Source organism: Macaca fascicularis, chromosome 2, assembly GCF_037993035.2.
Source record: "Macaca fascicularis isolate 582-1 chromosome 2, T2T-MFA8v1.1".
NCBI lineage: Eukaryota > Metazoa > Chordata > Mammalia > Primates > Cercopithecidae > Macaca > Macaca fascicularis.
Window position 1 is genome coordinate 80,448,679 of NC_088376.1, and position 23,322 is coordinate 80,472,000.

Consider the following 23,322-nt stretch of genomic DNA (forward strand, 5'->3'; position numbering starts at 1 on the left):
ACACTGACAAGTTTTAAAGAAATTCTTTCTTTGTTTCAAAATAGCATTAGCCAATAATATGACATCTTGTACTATGATTTATGCTTTGCAAAATTGTAATAATTTTGTCACTTGATCATCATAATATCCCTATGAATGAGTATCAAGGAAGTGCACATATCTTCCTTGTTGAGACATAGGGAAAGAAGTAGTTTAGACATGAATTGTGCCTAAGATAACAGGGAATCTCTGTGGGTATATTTGTCCAAAAAACCAAACAGCATGGCCATGGCTGGAGCCAGGGGCCTCATGGCCACAGTTGAATAACCTGTCTCATTTCTCTTAGAGCAGGAAGCTACTGTTGTCCACCAGACTTGGGCATTCAATGTGCAGCATGCAAGGGACCAAACTGATCCCCCTGGCAGATGTTAAATCAATAGAAAAATGCAGATAACACACATGAGAAAGTGTAGCCTTCTCTTTCTACAGCTGCCAGGGTGATCTGCCTTGGGGCTTAGTCTGTTTCCCATATATTCCTTAAGTAAAATCCCAGCTATTGTGGCTAGTTAAAAGGGTGAAAGAAAAAAGATGTCATCACTCAAATGTTTCCCATGTAGGGTATGTTTATTAGTCATCAGTCTTATATATCACCATTCACTGGAAAGGTCCACATTTACAGTTACCATCAGCCCCTTCATTTTCTCTAGTCTGCAACTAAGCCTGCACCATTTAATGCCCCCATAAGCATTCATTTGTGAGCCATTGTAGCTCCTTGCCAAGTCGTTGTGGCACTGAAGTTAGGGGTATAAACAGAACATTATAGTACAACTAGAGAAAATGATTTTTCCAGTGACATATCAAAATGCCCCTTCTGCCTCTTTATCTTCAAAGAGAATCCAATGCCTTACTGTACCATCATTCAGAAAACTGATTCTCATTTTATTAGGAGCCCACTTTAGCTACCTAACTGCAAATTAGCATCATCTGCTGCATGTAAAAAAGATCTGCTTCTCAGCTGTTAGTTACTGTTACTTATTTTATTAATAATCGTTTGTGTTCTTTTCAACTTTAGACATTAACTGTCTTTTAAATCAAAATGAAATGTGTACTTGGCAACTTCTGACTCAAGCGTTTGGTTCCCCATAAATCCTGGAAATGACACAATGTGCACTTTGCCTCTGGCGTACCTCTTCAGAAACCAGAGTTATGCAAAGAGAGACACTTAAGAACTAGGGAGCCCTATCTCGCAAAGCCTCCTCAAGTTCTGGGAAGCAGTGGCATGTTGAAAATGACAGGAACAGAGCTCTTAATCACATGGAATTAAGAGTATGTGTGTGTGTACGCGCGCGTGTGTGTGCCTGCGTGTATGTGTGTGGTGAAGTAGGCCAAACAAAGAACCGAGTAAAACTTCCTAATAATCTTAAAAAATAATTTCCTGGAATCCAACATTCTTCACATTTGTGTATACTTTCAGGATAATGCATGATTTTTTATTCTGATTTTAATAGAATCATGTTTCTCACGCTCGTCGTCTTCCTCAAACTTTGTAATTTATGCAGTTATGCATTTCTCTTCTCTAAAATGCTCTCTGAGTCAATTTAAAAACAAAATTATTTTAAATTTCACTTTTTCTGACTCCCACTCTTTACTCCCACCATAGATACAGAGAAAGTGGGCACACTATTAATTAGCCATTGCACGTGTCAGAGTTCCTTCCCATTAGATTCTCTTAATGATCCCTCTGGATAGACAGGAAAGGTGTCATACCCTAATTTATAGAAAACAAAACTTGGGCATAAAATTAAGATTTGCTCGTTGCTGGAGCTGTCCATGAGCATTAGGAGTCAGGAATCCAAATTCCTTATAAAATCTGTAATGATAATCAAAGCTACTATACATCAAACAGTGTATCAGGAACTGTCCTCAGTGCTTGCATTCCTTATCTCTTTGAATCCTCAAAAAACAGCCTACAGTAGATATTAGAACTCTCATGTGAAATACGAAAAAGTAGCTTTCAAAAGATCACAAAGCTAGAAAGCAGGAAAACCAGGAAACAAACCTGTCAACCCAATTCCCAAACTTCTGGCATAACCACTTTGCTTTCTAGTCTCCTATACTTTCAGTCTGTAATGCTAATGTATTAATTGTACTAGTCATTAGTAATAACATTGCTGACTTTTTCTTGAGGAGTAGGTATTTTTTATTTTCTGAGATTCTTATAAATATTACTTTGGAGAAATAAGAGCTGATTGTCACTCACAAAGAGCAGAGTCTGGCCATATCACATAGTGAGAGCAGAAAGACAAGGTCATATAAGAACCAGGTTGTAAAATGAGATCAATCAGTACATGATATCTGGTTTAGTGGGACTGTTTGTTGTGTATTCTGTTCCCCACTAAAAACAATACAGTGAAGTACAGATTCTAATAATGAGAGAATAGACTGATGACTGTCTGATGTGTGTTAAATGCTGCTTGTCATGATGACATTATCTACCATCTGCCCTTCACATGGTGAAAGACTAGGGGACTAAGGGTGAGATGGAAGACAGATCCCAAGCTGGGTAAAGACTCTTTTAACTCTTCATCACCATGAATCCTGTCAAAACACCCATCTCATTGTCATTACCTTAAACAAACCTGTTTACTTTTCATTTAATCTGTCAGTGGAGTTTGACTTTTCTTTTCTGGATCTGATTCCACATCTACAAACTACTGTTCACAGGTGTGATTCCCCAAGCATCCTTCTTCTACATAGGGAGAAATAGGATATTATCTTGTTTCCTCACAGCCGATATAAAGAGCACAGCTACAAAGAAGGCCAAACACCCTTCAAAAACTGCTTTGCTATTCCCTTTGTTACTTATTTTGACATAAAATAATTTTTAAAATTGTGTTAATTCAAATGTGAAGCTTTAGGTCCGAAGCCAATGCACCTCTAAATGGTAAAGATGACTTTCTCATTACCAGGGCAATAGGTCTGAGAAAGTAGCAACAAAATTCTAATAATTTTTCAATATAAATTTTTGACAGAATTTCTAAAAGAAAAATTTTGGAAGCAGAAAAATCTAATGACATAACTGCAGGAATGAGTAACTGTCTCATGGTTTTAGAAACATATCATGATATATTAGCATTTCATGTTGTATTATGTATGCATATCTTTCTCAGTAAGCTGAAAGCTGTTTAAACAAATCAACTTTATTGAAGTATAATCTATACATGATAAAATGTTCCTATGTAACCATCACTGCAAATATATATGGTTATCCCTCTATATCTGGCGAACATCTGAAGAACAGAATGTTCTTCAGATACCAAAATCCTCGGATGCTCAATTCCCTTAGCCAAAATGGTGTAGCATTTCTGTATAAACTACACACATCTTCTCATACACATTAAATCATCTCTAGATTATTTATTATGCCCAACGCAATACAAATGCTATGTAAATGGTTGTTATGCTGTATTTTTATTCCTATTCTTTTACTGTTGTGTTGTTATTTAATTTTTCAATATGTGGTTGGTTGAATCTGTGGATGCAAAACCTACAGAGGGTTGACCGTATCTATAGACCCTTGTAACTACCACCGAAGTGAAGATTTAGAACATTTCTATTACCCCAGAATATTTCCTGTGCTCTTCCCAGTAATCTCCACCCTATTCTCAACCACTAGTGTGATTTCTATCACTATGCATTAGAATTTCATATAAAATGAATATATAGTATGAAGTCTTTTTTTCTGGTATGATTTGCTCAGCATAATGTTTTTCAAAGCTACCCATATTGTTGCATATCAGGAATTTATTCGTTATCATTGCATAGTATTTATTTGTATGGCTTTCCATAATTACCTGTTGAATACTTCGTTTCCAATTATAGAATGAAGTTGCTATGAAAGAACTTTGTATGGACATGTATGTGTTTTTTCTTTTTTGTCCAGTTTTAAAATTATTTTTATATTTTTCTTTGTTTTTAAGTTTTGTGGCTACATAGTAGATATATGTATTTATGCGCTACATGAGATGTTTTGATACAGGCAAGTGACGTGAAATAAGCACATCATGGAGAATGGGGTATCCATCCCTCAAGCACTTATCCTTTGAGTTACAGACAATCCAATTACACTCTTTATTTTAAAATGTACAATTCAGTTATTAGTTACTATAATCGCCCTGATGCACTACCAAATTGTGTATTTTATTTATTCCTTCTATCTTTTTTGTAACCGTTAAGCATCCCCACCTCTTCCCCAGCCCCCCAATACCCTTCCCAGTATTTTTTTCTTTTAGGTAAATTTCTAGAGGTGGAAGTGCTGAGTCATGTGGTAGGTGTATATTTAACTTTATATGAAACTATACAAATGTTTTACAAAGGGATGTACAATTTTACATTCCCATAGTTCTCCACATCCGCATCCTTGCCACTACGTGTGGTATGTAGCCTTCTCGTATGGGCTTCCTTTACTGAGTAATATGCTCTTAAATTTCTTCCATGTATTTTTATGAATTGCTAGCTCATTTCTTTGGGGCACTGAATATTTATTGTCTGGATGTATCACAATTTATTTATCGACTTATCTACTGAAAGTGGTCTTGGTTGTTTCCAAGTGTTGGCAATCATCAGTAAAGCTGCTAAAAACATGTGTATGAAGATTTTTGTGTAGATAACATGTTTTCAACTTGTTTGGGTAAATAACAAGGACTGTAATTACTGGATTTTAAGGTAAGAGTATTTTTAGTTTTGTAATTTGAGCTGTTTCAGTGGTGTGTAATGGTATCTCATGCAGTTTAAATTTGCATTTACGTGAGAACTAATGCATTTGAACATTTCTTCATGACTTAATCACCATTTATATACCTTTGGTAAAACTTTCAAGTCTTTTACTCACTCTTACTGGATTTGTATTTTTTACTATTATATTGTAAAATACATATTATTCTCAGATGTATGTACAGTGAAGATTTTCTGCCAGCCTCTGTCTTGCCTATTCATTTTCTTCATGGAGACTTTTGAATATTAAAACATTTTAAATTTTAATGAAGTCAGATTTATCAACTTTTTATGTTTGTGCTTTTGTATTCTAGAAATCTTTGCCTTTTCCAAGGTTACAAAGATTTTCTCTTATGCTTTTTTTAAAGACATTTTTATGGCATTGGCTTTTATATTTAAATCTATTGTCCATTTTGAGATAATTTTTATATGTGGCTGAGTTAAAGACCGAAGTTAATTTTTGTTTTCCATTTGGATATCCAGTTTTCTGACATCATTTGTTGAAAAGTCCAACCTTTCTCCATTGAATTACTGTGGCACCTTTGTCAAAAATCAGTTGACTATGTATGCGTCAGTCTATTTTTAGAATCTCCGTTTTGTTCTATTTAACTTATTGTCTATTCTTATGCCAATACCACAGTCTTGTTTAAGATAACTTTATAATAAGTAAATCTTAAATTCAGTTACTGTAAGTTCTCCAACATTGCTGCTCTTTTATAACATTCTGTTGGTATTTCCAGATAGAGCTTTTGACTTTTCATATGAATTTTAGAAAAACAGAAGAAAAACTTTTGTTTTTCTGAAAAGCCCCTGGGATTTTGATGTATATTGAATTCAATCGACACTTTAATTTCAACAACATTGAGTCTTTCAACAATCTATGAATATAATGTAATTGCTCCATTCATTTAGGTCTTTCTTTTAAAAATTTTTTATGTATTTTAGAATGTAGCTTTTACCCATATTTTTAATAGACTTTATTTTTTAGAGCAGTTTAGATTCACAACAAAATACAGCACAGTTTTCCCACATAACCCCAACCTCCACAAACACATAGCCTCCTCTTTTATCAACATTCACCACCATAGTAGTTCATTTCATACAACTGATTAATCTACATTAATACATCATTATAATTGGAAGTCCACAGTTTACATTAGGGTGTATTCTTGGTGTTTTACATTCAGTGAGTTTGAACAAATGTATAGTGACATGTATCCACCATTACAGTGTACAAAATAGATCCACTGCCCTAAAAATACCCTCTGGTCCACCTATTTATCCCTCCTTCCAGTCTCATTTCTGGTAATCACTAATTTAGCTTTGCCTTTTTCAGAATGTCATATAGTTGTAATTACGTGGTATGTGGCCTTTTCACATTGGCTTCCTTTACTGAGTAATATGCTTTTAAATTTCTTCCATGTATTTTTATGAATTGCTAGCTCATTTCTTTTGGGCACTGAATATTTGTTGTCTGGATGTACCACAATTTATTTATTGACTTATCTGCTGAAAGTGAACTTGGTTGTTTCCAAGTGTTGGCAATTATCAGTAAAGCTGCTAAAAATATCTGCGTGAACTTTTTTGTGTAGATAATGTTTTCAACTTGTTTGAGTAAATAACAAGGATATAATTACTGGATTTTAAGGTAAGAGTATTTTTAGTTTTGTAAGAAATCACTAAACTATCTTCCAAAGTGGCTGTACCACTTTGCAATGAATTTCTGCCAGTGATGAGCAGGAGTTCCTGCTGTTCCACATCCCTGTTAGCATTTGGTATTGTTCGTGTTCTAGATTCAAGCCATTCTACTAGTATGAGGTGGTATATCACTGCTGTTTAATTTGCATTTCTCTGTTAACATATTATGTGGAGCATCTTTTTATATGCTCGTTTTTCACGTATATGTCCTCTTGGGTTAGGTGTCTGTAAGTCTTTGGCCCATTTTTAAACTGGGTTGTTGTTGAGTTTGAAAAGTTCTTTGTATATTTTGGATAATAGTCCTTTACCAAACTTGCCTTTTGCAAATATTTTCTCCCAGTCTGTGGCTTTTCTTTCCATTCTCTTAACTTTTATGAAGTAAAATTTTTTTGTTTTAATGACATTCAGCTTATCAATCCTTTCTTTTATAGACTGTCTTTGGTTTTATATCTAAGTAGCGATCACCTACCCTAGCCTATCTAGAATTTTCTTCTGTTATCTACTAGAAGTTTTATCACTTTGTGTTTTACTTTTAGGTCTGTGATTCATTTCAAGTTACTTTTCATAAAGGGTGTAAGGTCTGTGTCCAGCTTAATTTACTGCATGTGGATGTCTGTTTATTTCAACATAATTTTTAAGCCTATCTTTTCTCAATTGTATGGCCTTTAATTCTTCATCAAAGGTCATTTGACTATATTTATAGTATGTGGGTCTATTTCTGGGCTCTCCATTATGTTCCACTAATCTGTTTTTCTATTATTTTAATAATATAATACTGTCTTGATTACTATGGTTTTATAGCAGGTAGCATCAATCCTTCAACTTTGTTCTCCTTTCACATTGTGTTGGCTCTTCTGGGTCTTTTGCTTCTCCATCTAAACTTGAGACTCAGTTGGTCAATATCCATAGAATGACTTGCTGGGATTTAGATTGGGTTTGCACTGAGCCTGTATGTCAAATTGGAAAAAACTGTCATATTGACAATGTCATTTTTCTGTTTATAACCATGGAATATCTCCATTAATTTGGTTCTTTGCTTTCTTTCATCAGAGTTTTCTAGTTTTACTCATGTAGAACTTGTACACACTTTGTTTGATTTATACCTGAGTGTTTTATTTTTTAGAGTGCTAATGTAAACGGTATTGCATTTTTGGTTTCAGATTCCACTTGTTTATTGCTGAGATATAGAAAAGTGATGGACTTGGCAGGATGCAGTGGCTCACACCTGTAATCCTAGCACTTTGGGAGGCCAAGGTGGGTGGATTGCTTGCACTCAGGAATTTGAGACCTATCTGGGCAACATGCTGAAACCCATCTCTACAAAAAATACAAAAATTAGCCAAGTCTGGTGGCACGTACCTGTAGTCCCAACTACTCAGGAGGCTGAGTGGGAAAATGGCTTGAGCCTAGGAGGTGGAGGTCTCAGTGAGCCGAGACCACACCACTGCACTCTGGCGTGGGTGGCAGAAGAGCCAGGCCTTAGGAAAAAATAAAAATAAAAAAGAAAGGAAGAAGGAAAGAAGAAATGAAAGAAAGAAAGAAGGAAAGAAAGAAAGAAAGAAAGAAAGAAAGAAAGAAAGAAAGAAAGAAAGAAAGAAAGAAAGAAGATAGACTTTTGTAAATTAATCTTTCCTGCAGCCTTAATGTAATTGCTTATTATTTCTGTGAACCTTTTTATTGGTGAAGTCTCAAATTTTCTACATAGACAATCATGTCACCAAAGACAGTTTGGTTTCTTCCTTCCAATCTGTATACTTTTCATTTCTTTTTCTTGCCTTGTTGCATTCCATTGTTATGTTGAAAAGCTGTAGTGAAAGAAGATAATTTTTCCTTGTTCTTCATCTTAGTGGGAAAGTTTTGAGTTTTTCATCATTAAATATAATGTTAGCTGTATATTTTTGTAGACATTTTTAATCAAATTGAAGAAATTCTTTATCCATATTTTATTAAATTTACTCTTAAATTGTACTAGTCAGGGTTCTCTAGAGGGACAGAACGAATAGGATAGATGTATATATGAAGGGGAGTTTATTAGGAGAATTGACTCACATGATCACAAGCTGAAGTTCCACAATAGGCTGCCTGCAAACTGAGGAGCCAGGAAGCCAGAACAAGTCCCAAAACCTCAAAAGTAGGAAAGCCAATAGTGCAGCCTTCAGTCCGTAGCCAAAGGCCTGAGAGTCCCTGACAAATTGCTGGTCTAAGTCCAACAGTCCAAAAGCTGAAGAACTTGGAGTCTGTTGTTCGAGGGCAGGAACCACCCAGTATGGGAGAAAGATGGAGTCCAGAAGACTTAACCAGTCTTGTCTTTCCACATTCTTCTGCCTGCCTTTATTCTGCCCACACTGGCAGCTGATTAGATGGTGCCCACCCAGATTGAGGACTGCCTTTCCCAGTCCACTGACTCAAATGTTAATCTCCTTTGGCAACACCCTCACAGACACACCCAGGATCAATACTTTGCATCCTTCAACCCAATCAAGTTAACACTCAATATTAACCATCATATAAGTACTTTATGTTTTTGATGCTATTGTAAGTGTTATTTAATTTCAATTTTTATTTGGTTTTGCAAGTATGTAGAAATGAAATTAATTGTATAATTATTCTTAAATTCTGAGTATTGCTAAACTCTCTTACTAGTTCAAGTAACACTAGCAAGTAATTTTGTGATTCTTTACAAATTTCTAGTTTTCAAATATTCCAATAAAAAGGTTTATTTTCAGTCTTAGTGTCTTTTATTTCTTCTCCTTGCCTTACTTCAGTGGCTGGGGCTTTTAGTACAATATTGTATAGATAGTGATTTTTTCCAATCTTAGGTAGAATGATATTTGTCTTTCATCCATACATATAATGATAGATGTAGATTTGTCTTACATGCTTTTTATTGGGCTGAGAAAGTTCCCATTTCCTCTTATGTGTGGTGCTTTTAATTATGAATGGCTGTGGAATTTTGTCAAAAGCTTTTTCTGTATCTATTATGATAATCATTAGGGTTTTCTCTTCTGTTGATATGATAAATTGCAATGATTGCTTTTCAAATGGCAAATCATGCTTGAATCACCAAGATAAACCCTAACAGTATATATTATCTATTTTTAAAGTGTTAAACTTGATTGGCTAAAATTTTGTTAAACTTATTTTATTTTATTTTTTTGAGATGGAATTTTGCTCCTCCTCCAGGCTGGAGTGCAGTGGCATGATCTCGGCTCACTGCAACCTCTGCCTCATGGGTTCAAGTGATTCTCCTGCCTCAGCCTCCAGAGTAGCTGGGATTACAGGCGTGTACCACCACACCCAGGTAATATTTGTATTTTTAGTAGAGATGGGGTTTCACCATGTTGGTAAGGCTTGTTTCGAACTCCTGACCTCAGGTAATCTGCCTGCCTCAGCCTCCCAAAGTGCTCGGATTACAAGTGTGAGCCATTGTGCCCGGCTTGTTAAACATTTTAATGTTAATGTTTATGAAAGTTTCTGGTGTGTCATTTTCTCAAATGGAATAAATTTACTAGTGAAACTATCTGGTTTGGGAGTTTATTTGTTAGAAGGTTTTTAATTACAAATTCAATTTCTTTAATAGATACATACCTATTCAAATTTTCTATTTCTTTTTTGGTTGATTTTGGCAATTAAAAAGTAGTTTATCTATTTCTTTGAGGAGGTTAAAATTAATACCATAAAGGTGCTTATAATATTCTCTTCTTACTCTTTATTAACTGTAATGATGTCACATTTTCCAGTTCTTATGTTAGTAATCTGGGTCTCCTCTCCTTATTCTTTGATTTTGCTAGCTAAAGATTTATCATTTCTTTAAAGTATTTATCAAGATTTCAAACACCCTATTCTTGCTTTAATTACTACTTTTTTTATTTTTTGATTTTTGTCCTCATCTATATTATTTCCTGTCTTCTGCTTACATTTATTTTGTAATTTATATTTTTTAAATGAAAGCTCAGATAATTGATTTTGCAACTTGTTTCATTTCTATACAAAAGTGTTTTAAAGCTATATTTCTTCCTCCTAATGGCAGTGTTACCTGCATCCTACACATTTTGGTATATCTTTTTTTTTTTTTTTTTTTTTTTTTTTTGCTTAATTCAAAATACTTTTAAATTTCTGTTATGGCTTATTTCTGACCATACATACATAGAAGTGATATTTTGTTTTGCTTTTTACAAATACTTAGAGTTTTTCATATATTTTTCTGATATTTCTCATTTAATTTAATTGTAGTCAGAGAACATACTCTGTTTATTTTCAGCCCTCTTAAATATATTGAAACTTATTTTATAGCCTAAAATATGGTATATCTTGGTGAATGTTTCATATACACGTAAAATAAATGTATATCCTGCATTTCTTAGGTAACTGTTTTATAAATGTTATTTATGTCAAGTGGTTTTTAATGCCATTTAGGTCCTCTCTACACATTCTGGTTTTTTGTCTACTTGTTGTATCAATGACTAAAAGAATAGTGTTTTAAGTCTCCAGCAATAATTGTAGATTTGTCTATTTCTCTATTCCATTCTGTCAGCTTTTATTTAATGTGTATTAAAACTCTAATACTGGATTTATATGTGTTTAGGATTGTTTTTTCTTCTTGATTGGTTGACAGTTTTATCATTATAAAATATACCTGTCACTAGAAATATTACATAAAATCTACCTGATCTGAATTTAGTCACTCTAGCTTTCTTATGATTACTGTTTGCATGGTATATATTTTTAAATTATTTACATTTAACCTTTTTGTGCTATAGGTTTTTACAGTTAGTTTTTATAGGCAGACTTTTGTGCCATCTGATAAATTGTTACATTTTAATTGGAAATTTTAGTGCATTAATTTTTAACGTAGGAGTTTATATGGTTGCATTGAAGTCTACATTATTGCTATTTATTTTCTTTTAAATTCATTTTTTATTCTGTTGTTTTTCTTTATTTCTTGCCTCCTTTTTTGATTAACTGGGTATGTTTTAGGGATTCATTTTATCTCTGCTGTTGGCATATTATTTATAACTCTCTGTTTTATTTTCTAAATGGCTGCTTTGGGATTGATTGACAGTATGCATATTTTTGCTGGATATAGAATTATAAATTGGTAGATTTTGGGAGGGCCAAGACCTTGAGTATGTTGTTCCTATTTATTTGGTTTCTGATAACAAGTGTCTTGTTATTTTTATCTTTATTTCACTTTATGTAATATGTCTTTTTTTTTCTGGCTACTTATACGATTTTCTCTTTATCATTGCTTTTCAGTAATTTAATTGTAATGTGCCTCTGAGTGTTTGTGTATGTATGTGTTTCCCTTGATTGCACTTCATTAAGCTTTTTATATCTGTGAGTTTACAGTTTTTATCATATTGTGAAAGCTTGGAAACATTATTTCTCAAATAGTTATTATATCATTTCATGTCTCTCTTCACCTTCTGGGGCTCCAAATATGCATATAACAGATAGTTTAATGTTATTCCACAAATTTCTGAGATTCCTTTTATTTTTCTTTTTAACTGTTCTTTATTTTGTTATGTTTCTATTGTCAATACCCTCAAAAGTTTACTGATTTTCTTTCTTTTTTTTTTTTTTTTTTTTTTTGAGACAGGCTCTCACTCTGTGGCCCAGACTGGAATGCAGCAGCATGATCTCAACTCATGGCAACCTCCACCTCCCATGCTTAGGCGATTCTCTCATCTCAGCCTCCTGAGTAGTTGGGACTACAGGTGCTCACCACCCTACCCAGCTAGTTTTTGTAGTTTTTTAGTACAGATGGGGTTTCACCGTGTTGCTCAGGCTGCTCTCAAGCTACTGGGCTCAAGGGATCCTCCCGCCTTGGCCTCCCAAAGTGTTGGGATTACAAGCGTGAGCCACCATATCAGGCCAATTTTTTTAATATAATGTCTTTTTTGCTTTTCATTCCATCTGTGAAATTTTTATGCAAATATTTTTCAAGTTTAAAAGTGTAATTTGGTTCTTTTGAATTCTTCATGTCTTCTCCTTACTGTGTTCATATTTTCATTTAATTACTTGTTTTAGTTCATTTTGAGAACTAAGTTCATTTGAGAAGGGATAATCAGCTGGGTGCGGTGGCTTGTGTGTGTAATTGTAACATTTTGGGAGGCTGAGGCAGGAGGATCCCTTGAGGCCAGGAGTTCGAGGCCAGCCTGAGCACATAATGAGACCCCATCTCATTAAAAGAGAGAGAGAGAGAGAGAGATTGGATAATTTTTAAAGAAAATTTTATATATATATATATATATATGTATATGCGTGTGTGTGTGTGTGTGTGTGTGTGTATATATATTTTTTTACAATTCTAGAGCCTGGGAAGTTCAAGGTCAAGGGGCTGCATCTAGTGAGAACCTTATTGCTGGCGGGAATCTCTGTGAAGTCCCAAAGTAGTGCAGGGCATCACATGGTGAGGGAAATAAGTGTGCTAGTTCAGATATCTCTTTCTGCTTTTGTAACACCACTAATACCCCACACTTATGACCTCATCTAATCCTAAATATCTACCAAAAATTCCACCTCACAAATACCATAGCCAAATTTCATACCTTCTTAATGCCGTTACAATAGGGATTAAGTTTCAACATGAGTTTCAGAGGGTACAAACATTCACATCATAACATTTCAGCCCTGGTCCCCTAAAACTCATGTCTCTTACACATACAAATACACTCATTCCATCACTATTACCCCAAAGTCTTAACTTGTTCCAGCACTAACTTAAAAGTCCAAAGTCTGATCTGTGATCCTGTGAAAACAAGTTATCTACTTCTAAAATGCAATGGTGGGAGAGGCATAGGTACACATTTCCATTCCAAAAGAAAGAAAAAGGAAAGAAGAAAGGAGTAACAGATCTCAAGCATTTCCAAACTCCAATAGAGTGAACAACATCAAATCTCAAGGCTTCACAATAATCTTCCTTGCATGTTCCACTTCCTGGATACACTAGTTCACTTCCCAATATGCATTGTTGAATTGCTTAATATTATTCCACAAACCACTGAGGTTCTTTATTTGTTTTTTGTTGTTGTTGTTGTTTGTTTCTTTTTTAGTAGTTTTACTTTTAAAGGTACTTTGACAAGTTTCTATTGTTATAGTCTTATGTTTACTTCTTCCATGGTATCACTCCCGCTTTTCATTCTATCAGTGAAATTTCCATGTAGATGTGCTTAAAATTTAGAAGTTTAATTTGGTTCTTTTTTAACTTTTATGTTTCTCCTTATTGTGTTCATGTTTTCTTTTGACTGCTTAAACATAGCTATAATTGCTGTTTTAAAGTTCTTGTCTCCCAGTTGCACCATCTTTGACATTTCTGCATCTGTTTCTATTGACTGCACTGAATTCTGCTTGTGAAAATGGCATGGACCATTTTTCAAATCTCATTTTTTTGGCATCATTAAGAAAATGAAATACACACAGTTTGGTATTGCATTATATGACATGTTCACTTTTAATATTTATGCATGATAAACTCCTAAGACATTGACATTATTATCCATAAAATACTACCATCATTTACTGAGTGTTTACTACATTCCAAATATTTTATATACAATATCATTAAAAGAACCTTTTATTGCACACCAATTTCTTTCTTTTGAGAATTTGTCTCAGTCATTTGTATAATTTTAAAAAATTTATGTTTTTCCAAGACTGTAAATTTTATAATGGCAGAGTATATATCTTGTTTATCACTATATAGCCAGCATTTGATACATAATCTGTCATACATTAATTCAAACAAATATTTACCAATGAATAAATGAATGAATATATAAGTGAATACTGCATCATAGATATTATTACACCTAACTTACTTAGACCCATCTTTCTTACACCCATAGAGTCAGAACCTGAACCCATATTTTTTTCCCCCAAATCCATGCTATGATGTGCTATGATCTCTAGTTCTTGAAAGTAAGCACTATGGTTTTATCATTTATTCTTCAAAGTAATTGTATAATGTGTGTTATTGTTTTATATTAGAGACTTAGATAAATGTCTCTAAATAATTAATATGCATTACAGAATAACAAGAGTATAGTTAATGCACATTCTTTAAGACACTTCAGTTTGAGGAGTAGGGATTAATATACTGTTTCATTTTACATTAAATATGGTAAAATGGGGGTCCAAAGTTCAAAGTAATGGAGAAAAAAACAACAAAATAGAAAATAAAGAAAAAAATAACAAAATCTCAACCCTGATTAATCAGTTACAAAAGACAAGAAAAGAGAAAAATATTATAAGATCTGAAAATAAAGGTTAAAAGTTTTAATAACCGATATATCAATAACCATAATTTTAATGTCTGTTAAAAGTCAGATTTGGCTGGGCACAGTGACTTACACCTGTAATCCCAGCACTTTAAGAGGACAAGGCCAGCAAATCACTTGAGCTCAGGAATTCAAAACCAGCCTGGCCAGCATGGCTAAACTCTATCTCTACAAAAAATACAGAAAGTAGCCAGGCATGGTGGTGCATGCCTGTAGTCCTAGCTAATCGGAAGGCTGACATGGGAGGATCACTTTAGCCCAGGAGATCGATGCTGTAATGAGCTGTGATCATGCCACTGCACTCCAGCCTGGGCTACAAAGCAAGACTCTTCCCCCATCCCCCCCAAAAAAATAAAATAAAATAATAAAAAGATTTTTCAAATTGAATTGAGAAAACCAAGCTATTGTAGTTTATAAGAAACATTCCTAATGCATAAAGATAAAAAGACTATATTAAAATATTTAAACTGATATACCAGACAAATACTAGCTAAAAGACTGCTGATAAGTAACATAATATCAGTAAAAATAGACTGTAGCACAGAAAGTATATTAGGTTACATGCTGCAACATGGATGAACTTTGAAAACATGCTAAGTGAAATAAGCAAGACATGATAGGACAAATACTATATGATTCCACTTACATGAGGTACCTAGAATAGTCAAATTCATAAAAATGGAAAGTAGAATAGAGGTTGCCAGGGGCTGGGGATAGGAGGGCGTGAGAAGTTATTATTTAACAGGTACAGAGCTTCTGTTTGGGATAATGAAGTTCTGGAAATGAAGAGTAGTTGATATGAACTACATGTTTGTATTCCTCAAAATTCATAAATTGAAATTCTAAACTCCAATGGGATGGTTTTAGAGGGTGGGGCCTTTGGGATGTAATTTGGTTTGGATGAGGTCATGAGGGTAGAGCCGCCATGATGGGATTAGGGTCTTTATAAGAGGAGAAAGAGGGTTTAGTTCTTACTCTTTCTCTTCCGTGTGAGGACACAGTGAAAAGACAGACATCCTCAAACCAGGAAGGGGCTCTTACCAGACATCAAAGCTGCTCATGCCTACATTTTGGACTTCCCAGACTCCAGAACTCTGAAAAATAAAATTCTGTTGTTTAAACCATCTACTCTATGGTATCTTATTAAAGCAGCCTGAACCAAGACAGTGGTAATGGTAGCACAACATTGTGAATGTGTTAATGCCACTGAATTGTATACCTGAAAATGATTAAAATGGTTAAATAAAAACCATATGGATATCAAGTTTTTAAACTATATTAGCTATAGAAAGGGTCATCACATAATAATAAAAGTTCATCATAAAATCTTTGCCTGTGCCTATGTCCTGAGTGATATTGCTTAGGTTGTCTTTCAGGGTTTTTATAGTTTTGGACCCAGCAATTCCATTACTAGGTATAAGCCCAAAGGAATATTAATGATTCTATTATAAAGACACACACATGTGTATGTTCATTGCAGCACTATTCACAATAGCAAAGACACAGAATCAACCTAAATGTCCATCAATGATAGACTGGACAAAGAAAAGTGGTACATATACACCACAAAATAATATGCAGTCATAAAAAAGAATGAGATCATGTCCTTTGCAGGGACATGGATAAGGATGGAGGCCATTATCCACAGCAAACTAACACAGGAACAGAAAACCAAATACCACATGTTCTCACTTATAAGTGAGAGCTGAAGTATGAGAACACATGGACACCTAGAGGGGAAAAACACACACTGGGGCCTTTCAAAGAATGGTAGGTGGGAGGAGGAAGAGGATCAGGAAAAACAACTAATGGGTACTAGGCTTAATACCTGGGTGACGAAATAATCTGTACAACAAGCCTGTGATACAAGTTAACCTATGAAACAAGCCTGCACATGTACCCTTGAAGTTACAATAAAAGTTAAAGATAATAATAATAATAAAAGCTCAATTCACATAGAAGATATAGTTTGCATGAACCTAATGAAATGGCCTCAAAATATACAAAATAAAAATAAGAAGTACAATAAAATTTGTATATCCATCTCCATAGTGGGAATTTCATCATACCTTTTAATTATTAATAGGTTAAGCAGACAAAAAATAATATACATACAGAAAAGACTTTAAAAAATTGATCTAATAGTATTCTACACTCCAAATTATAGAATATACATTCTTCTCATCCACATTTATAATATTTACAAAATTGATTACATGCATACTTGGCTATAAGGTAAGCCTGAATCATCCTAACTTAGTGTCCTAAAAAGAAAAGAGAAATATATGACAGTATTGGAAAGGGAGGAACACCACCAAGGAATCTAACAAGAGTAGTTGAGTATAACAGGAATCTAACAAGAGTAGTTGAGTATAACGGGAATCTAACAAGAGTAGCTGAGTATAAAATGAGGATATATAGCAAGTTGGCAAAATGTTAGATACCCATGCAATAATTAATTACATTTTTATAGAGTAGCAACAAAGAGAAAGTATAATTTTTACAATGTTATTTGTAATAGCAATAAAATTATAGTCTACTAGGGAAAATCTATCAAAAGATGTGCAAGACAAATTAATATTTTAAAACTTTATCCAAATATTTTATGTGTGGATATAGCCACTATTATAAAATATCAGATGTTCTCAGATTAATCTATAGCTTTAATGCTATTCCAATCAAAATTTGAACAGAGTTTTATAATCAAATTCTAATATTTGCATAGAAGAGAAAAGAGACAAGACTAGCTAAGATACTTAAGAGGAAGAATAAGGGATGATTTGTCCTAATAGAAATTAAGAATTATCATAAAACTGTAGTATTTAAGAAAGTATGATATTGGTACATGGATAGACAGACTGACCAATAGGACAGAATACAAGTTTAGGTATAGGAGAAACTGATACAGACAGAAGTGGCACAGCTGGAGAAATGAAAGATTATTCAATAAATGCAGTGAGAAACAAGTCAATTCATATAACCATTAAGTTAGCCCCTTTCTTTCATCATGTTAAAACCAATTGCTAATGATGTAAAGATTTCTATGTTAAATATCAAACAATTTTTTGAAGAAATTATAGAAGGGATCCCCCTGAGGCTAGGGTAAAGAAGACTTTCCTAAATAATGCATAAAGAACATTAACTCCACAAGAAAATATTAATTACTAAAATTAATTTAACAATTTTTCAAAATAAAATTAAAAAACAAGTCAGAAGCTCTGTGAAGATATTCTCAAAGCATGTAATCAACAAGATATTATTGTTTTAAATATTTGAAAAAAGCAACAACTTATAACTCAATAATACAATTACAATGTAAAAATCTGGGCAAAAGACATGAGCAGTTTTGCATAAGAGAAAACATTTTGCCAACCAAAATTATAAAAAGAAGCTCAATTTCCTTAATAATAAGGGAAATGCAAATTAAGATGCAATGAGTTTTATACTCAGTTGGCAGAAACTAAGAATCTGACAACCCAATAATTGAACAAGATATGGAAACTTTTAGTAATTGTTGGTACGGAATTTATTCTTATCAATGAAATCCTTTTAAGTATGTCATCTGTTTCTTACCAGGGCACTGACTAATATACATTCTTGCTTATGTCCCAGTTGTTAGACTCATGGTTGTTAGGTATATTCTTGCACTAAATAACATATTTGTTAGAATAAATATTATTTTATAACATGTTTTATATTGTCTTATGTGTTAAAAAGTAAAATATAAATTTAAAAAATAACAAATATGGTTATTATCAATATAATGTCAATTAAGACATCAGTGAATTGTATTTGTGTTTGTACTTCCAGCTTCAACGGCATTTAATTAAGTACAGTCTTTTATTGATATTAATCTTATTTATAAATAAACTTTTCTGAAGTACTTGAATTCCTGCTTTTGCATGAAATAGATTTCTGAAATTTTCCTGTTCCTGAAACTTAGTTGTAGTTATCCTAGTGACTATAATAAAAACACAGTTTTCTAATTTCAGAATTATTTATTGTGTTTTACAGGTCAAAAAAGTGCTTTTAAATATATTTAACTCTCATGGCAATCCTGAGCAGTGGAAAAAGACAGTCAATTAGTGTGACCATTTAAATAAATAGATAGTCACCTACAGGTTAAGTTACCCACAGAGGTCCATACAACCAGCTAGCTGCATAGTCTGTACTTGACTTCTAATTCCTTGTCCTCTACACCATTTTACCTCTAAAGATAATAATACGCTTGTAAATCTGTAAAATATTTCACCACTTCCAAAATACCTTCCATATCACATCACATGTTTTGATTCCCACATTCACCCTTGAGTTTCCTTAGCATATTTCTTTCTTCTCATAACACATACAGAGCATAATTTAAACAAAACGTAGTGCTAACTATTAACATAAAAGATTTACTTGTTAAAAATTTTCTAGATAATTAAGCCAAAATAACAATAAAATAATCTTGGTTTTGTTTCATAAACCCCATAGTTGTATTCACTGATGTGTCTAAGAAATAAATAAAAATAATTACTTTGAAAGCTCCTTCATGGTTTCTTTTGGAAGAACAAATGAATGAATGAAAGAATGAATCAATAGTGATAAGGTCCAAAACAGTTTCTGCCTTTCTGAACTTTGTGAAAATAGAAAAGAATTTTTTCCTCCCAGCTAGAAATCTATTACATTACATCTATCAAAGAACAAACAAAACCTTTCTAGAAATTTTTCTTTAAGGTGCTGTGACATGTAATGTGTATTATACAAATAAATAAAGTATGAATATAAAACAGTATGATTTATTTTTATTCTTATTTGTAAACATCTTGCTCAAAATTTTCTCTCTATCCCCGTAATATCTATGTGATCTTGCCAGTGAATGGTAGTGTGGTTACAGGCAAGCTACATCTCACATCCCATTAAACCCACCTGCTCACACTTGGCAGGATTTGGCCAGTGCTGCTGCTCATTAGGGGCTCTGGCAGAGAGAAAGGGTGGGTGGAAGAGGCAATGAAACCAGTGCCTGAAAAGTGAAACTGAGGTTTAGGTTTTATATGGGATTTTATTTGGTGAGTGGTTACACTGCTTTTCATTATACCAGATAACAGGTTGCTGGCAGCATATTTAAAAGATATGAAACTTTTAAGGGGCTGAAAATGAAATTAAAGCTTGATGAAATAAATTCTAATCTGTACCCCACATTCATACGTGTGCCAGGAAATGAACACACTAGTGCTTTAATTGTAATCAGGCTGTTCCCTTAAAGGCAGCAACAATATCCACTTTGCTGCACATGGAGAATCTAGGAAACAATGCCATTAAGACTTTATATGCCATCTTATGCTGCACTTTCTTCATAGCATTACATCACTTCTACAGGCATTTTCTGCCCCATTTACTAAACTGGCTCCAGTCAATGAAGTTGTGCATTATATGCCCCCAGGGAAGAAAATAATGCAAGAGTTTTACTGTCCATGTTAATGCCATTTAATACATTACTCAAACACATACTTAAGACCAACAGTTCTAATTACACAACTTTGGTTTTAAGTGGCTTCCAAACTGACTTCTTAACTGGCAATTTCTCAAAAGCTCTTGTCTTCCCAAACTTCTTTTTGGAGGATTGGAGAGTCAAGAGAATGCAGTTTGAGATGCTGCAAAGGCTCTGGCTTGTTAGTTATGTTATAACTTCATCGTCTAAAAATGAAGAGAAAGAGTGGTGTCCAGCCTGTTTGTGTTGCTTTGTTTTTATTAAATTTTATGTTTTACATGTTGCTCAAACTGGAATTAATCCTCACCTACCTCTTGGGAGGCTAATGTCTTTGAAAAATGGTTTAACATTCTAAAAATGGTGTGAGTCCAAAAGTAGGAGTGAATAGTGAGGTAGAACAGCATTCCATTTCTTTTTTTGGAGGACTTGGATTTCACTCCACTCCTTTTGAGTAAGAGAAAACAGATCTGTCTTTTCTCTGTTTGGATAAGGAGGGGAGAGGGCTTAAAGAAGAGAAACATTTTTAGTACCAGCTGTTCCCTAACTCAAGCCCTGCATAAATTTATTCTTTCCTGAGCTGGAGATACTAGAACAAACCCAAGAAAATGGAAAATATAAAGTGAATCAATGAAGCCAGTTTTATTATTTTAAATTACAAATGTTTTAGAGGACAGCCAAAAGGCTAAGGGATAAATTAACCACAGTTCAATCCAAAACCAGTGATAAGAATGTAGATATCTTAAAAAAAATCTCTAGGCTATGCTCTAGTGGGAGAACTTTCAAAGCATCCCTGTGTTATAAACCCCAGTGGCCAATTCTTTTTACAAGATTCTTTAACATTTTTTAGCAAACATTATCAGACATGTGAATCAAGTAATGCCATCTCAAGACTCAGCAGCTAGCTCTCTTAGTTTTAATAAATGTGGTCAAATACCTGATATAGTCTTAAGACTTAATGTAGTCTTAATATTAGGATCTTATTATCAAAACCTCATATTTCCATTTAATATTTAGTATTTTTTCCACCAATTTTAAGGTCATGTTTAAGATTTAACCCATGAACATATTGCTAGCTAAATTACAAAGCAGGTTTGGGATGTGTGTGCTTAGGCTCAAGAACAATTTAACTATTTCAGTATAAATAATAAAATATAATAAATGCAAATGAATAAACATGTCAAATTGAATTTTTAAATAATGTTTCAGTATGGATGCATACTTTATTCATGTTTTGGCTATTGACAATATGTCTGTTGAATGTGTAGGGCCTCCAGGCAAGCTACAATTTGATTTTCTCTTGCCCCACTCATTTTTTCAGTGGCAAAATATATACTAGACAAACATGTTTGGGCCAGGCACCATGGCTGATTCTGTACTCACAGCAATTTGGGAGGCCATGGTGGGAAGATCACTTGAGCCCAGGAGTTCAATACCAGCCTGGCAACAAAGCAAGACTCCCATGTCTACAAAAAATAAGAAAATTAAATGGGCATGGTAGTGCATGCTTGTAGTCTAGCTACTCGGGAGGTTGAGGCAGGAGGATCACTTGAGTCCAGGGGGTTGAGGTTGCAGTGAACCATGATTACTCAACAATCATTTTTTTCTGTTATATCTACCAAAACTTTTCATTTCTTTCAGTGGCATCAATTTTCTGGATTTGGTCAAACAAAAAATTTGTATCTTTTTCTCTACACTTTAGTATAGGTTTTATATTATTCCTTAACTTTTTCATCCTTCAAAACCTAAACTCTACCATATGAAAGGTCATGGATTTTGGAGCTCATCAGACCTGAGTACAGTACCTATTTCTATCACCTGCTAGTGTGTGGTCTTTTAAACTTATCATGAGCATCAGTTTTCTCACATAGAAAATGAAACTGCTCTGTAGGTGTAGTATAAAAAATAGAGATACTGTAAAAAATGGTGTGCAGCTGATGGAAGCTCTTAATCTAAGGATCTAATGGAAAGTCGAATGAGGAAGGATTAAAACGCCATGCTTGCCCCTTTCAAATTAACCACAGTTCAAGCCAAAACCAGTTATAAGAACATAGATATCTTAAAAAAAAAAATCTCTGGGCTATGCTTTAGTGAGAGAGCTTTAAAGCATCCGTGTGTTATAAACCCCAGAGACCAATTCTTTTTAAAAGATTCTTCAACACTTTTTAGCAAACATCATCAGATATGTGAATGTACTGCCATCTCAAGACTAAGCAACTAGCTCTCTTAGTTTTGCTAAAAGTGGTTTGTAGGTGTAATATTAAAAAAACTGCTTTGTAGGTGTAGTATAAAAAGTAGAGATACTGTAAAAAAATGGTGTTCAGCTGATGAAAGCTCTTAATCTAAGGATTTAAAGGAAAGTCGAATGAGTAAGTATTGAAATGCCATGCTTGCCCCTTTCAAATAGGGCACTGTGTGTGCTAGGCCTGAAGACTATGAAAGCAGCAGATGGTCCACAAGAGAGCAAGGAGATTTGTTTGAGAAAGGAGTCCTTGGCTACGACTTCACTTCCCAAGTGACTAACTCATCTGGGCAAAGGAAGAGAAGCCTGAAACATTCAGATTGCTGTGAGGGGAAGTCAGCCCGACAGGCTGAGTTGCCTTTCTTGTCCTTGGCATTGTAACACTGCACAGTCTTCTGTTGTTCCTGGAACCACTCAAGCATATAATGAATGGAGTACCACTGATTGGAAACGTTCGGCCCTAGATGATATTTCCGCAAGTTGTTTTCCTTCTACAACTTGGTAATGGATTTTTCTAACTTTAACAGGATGGTTGAAGTGTCTCTTGGTTTTATATGCTGTTGCCTGCTCTGGATCCAACTCTGTCCAGTTATCATGTCAATTTTTTTTCAACACTGAAAGTCAACTACTCTCCAAAATCTTAAATGTTTTTCTTGGAGAGCTACATGATCCTAAGCAAACAAACAAACTGAAGAGCCATTCTGGCTTTTCTGAAGAAATTGAAACTTTTTTTTCTTTAATGAATGAGCTGACTTTTTGGAACTGTAGCTTAGGTTCACTGAATTCTGCAGAGGTCAGGGGAGAGTAAGGAATGTTTGACAGTTTGGGGCCAGGAGGGAGATGGTGCTCTGGGGGACTGACTGGGTTTGGTACCAGCACCT

At 34.0% G+C, this 23,322-nt stretch overlaps 1 long non-coding RNA gene across 1 annotated transcript in view; it reads left to right on the forward strand.

Moving 5' to 3' along the window:
* Positions 1-19,255, forward strand: part of LOC141409771 (uncharacterized) — a 71,982-nt gene extending 52,727 nt beyond the window's left edge. Inside the window, exons 7-9 of the long non-coding RNA XR_012431816.1 lie at positions 7,611-7,704; positions 9,611-9,751; positions 12,050-19,255. This is a non-coding gene — a long non-coding RNA (uncharacterized lncRNA). The remainder of the gene's footprint in view (positions 1-7,610; positions 7,705-9,610; positions 9,752-12,049) is intronic.
* The last annotated feature ends 4,067 nt before the right edge of the window (positions 19,256-23,322 follow it).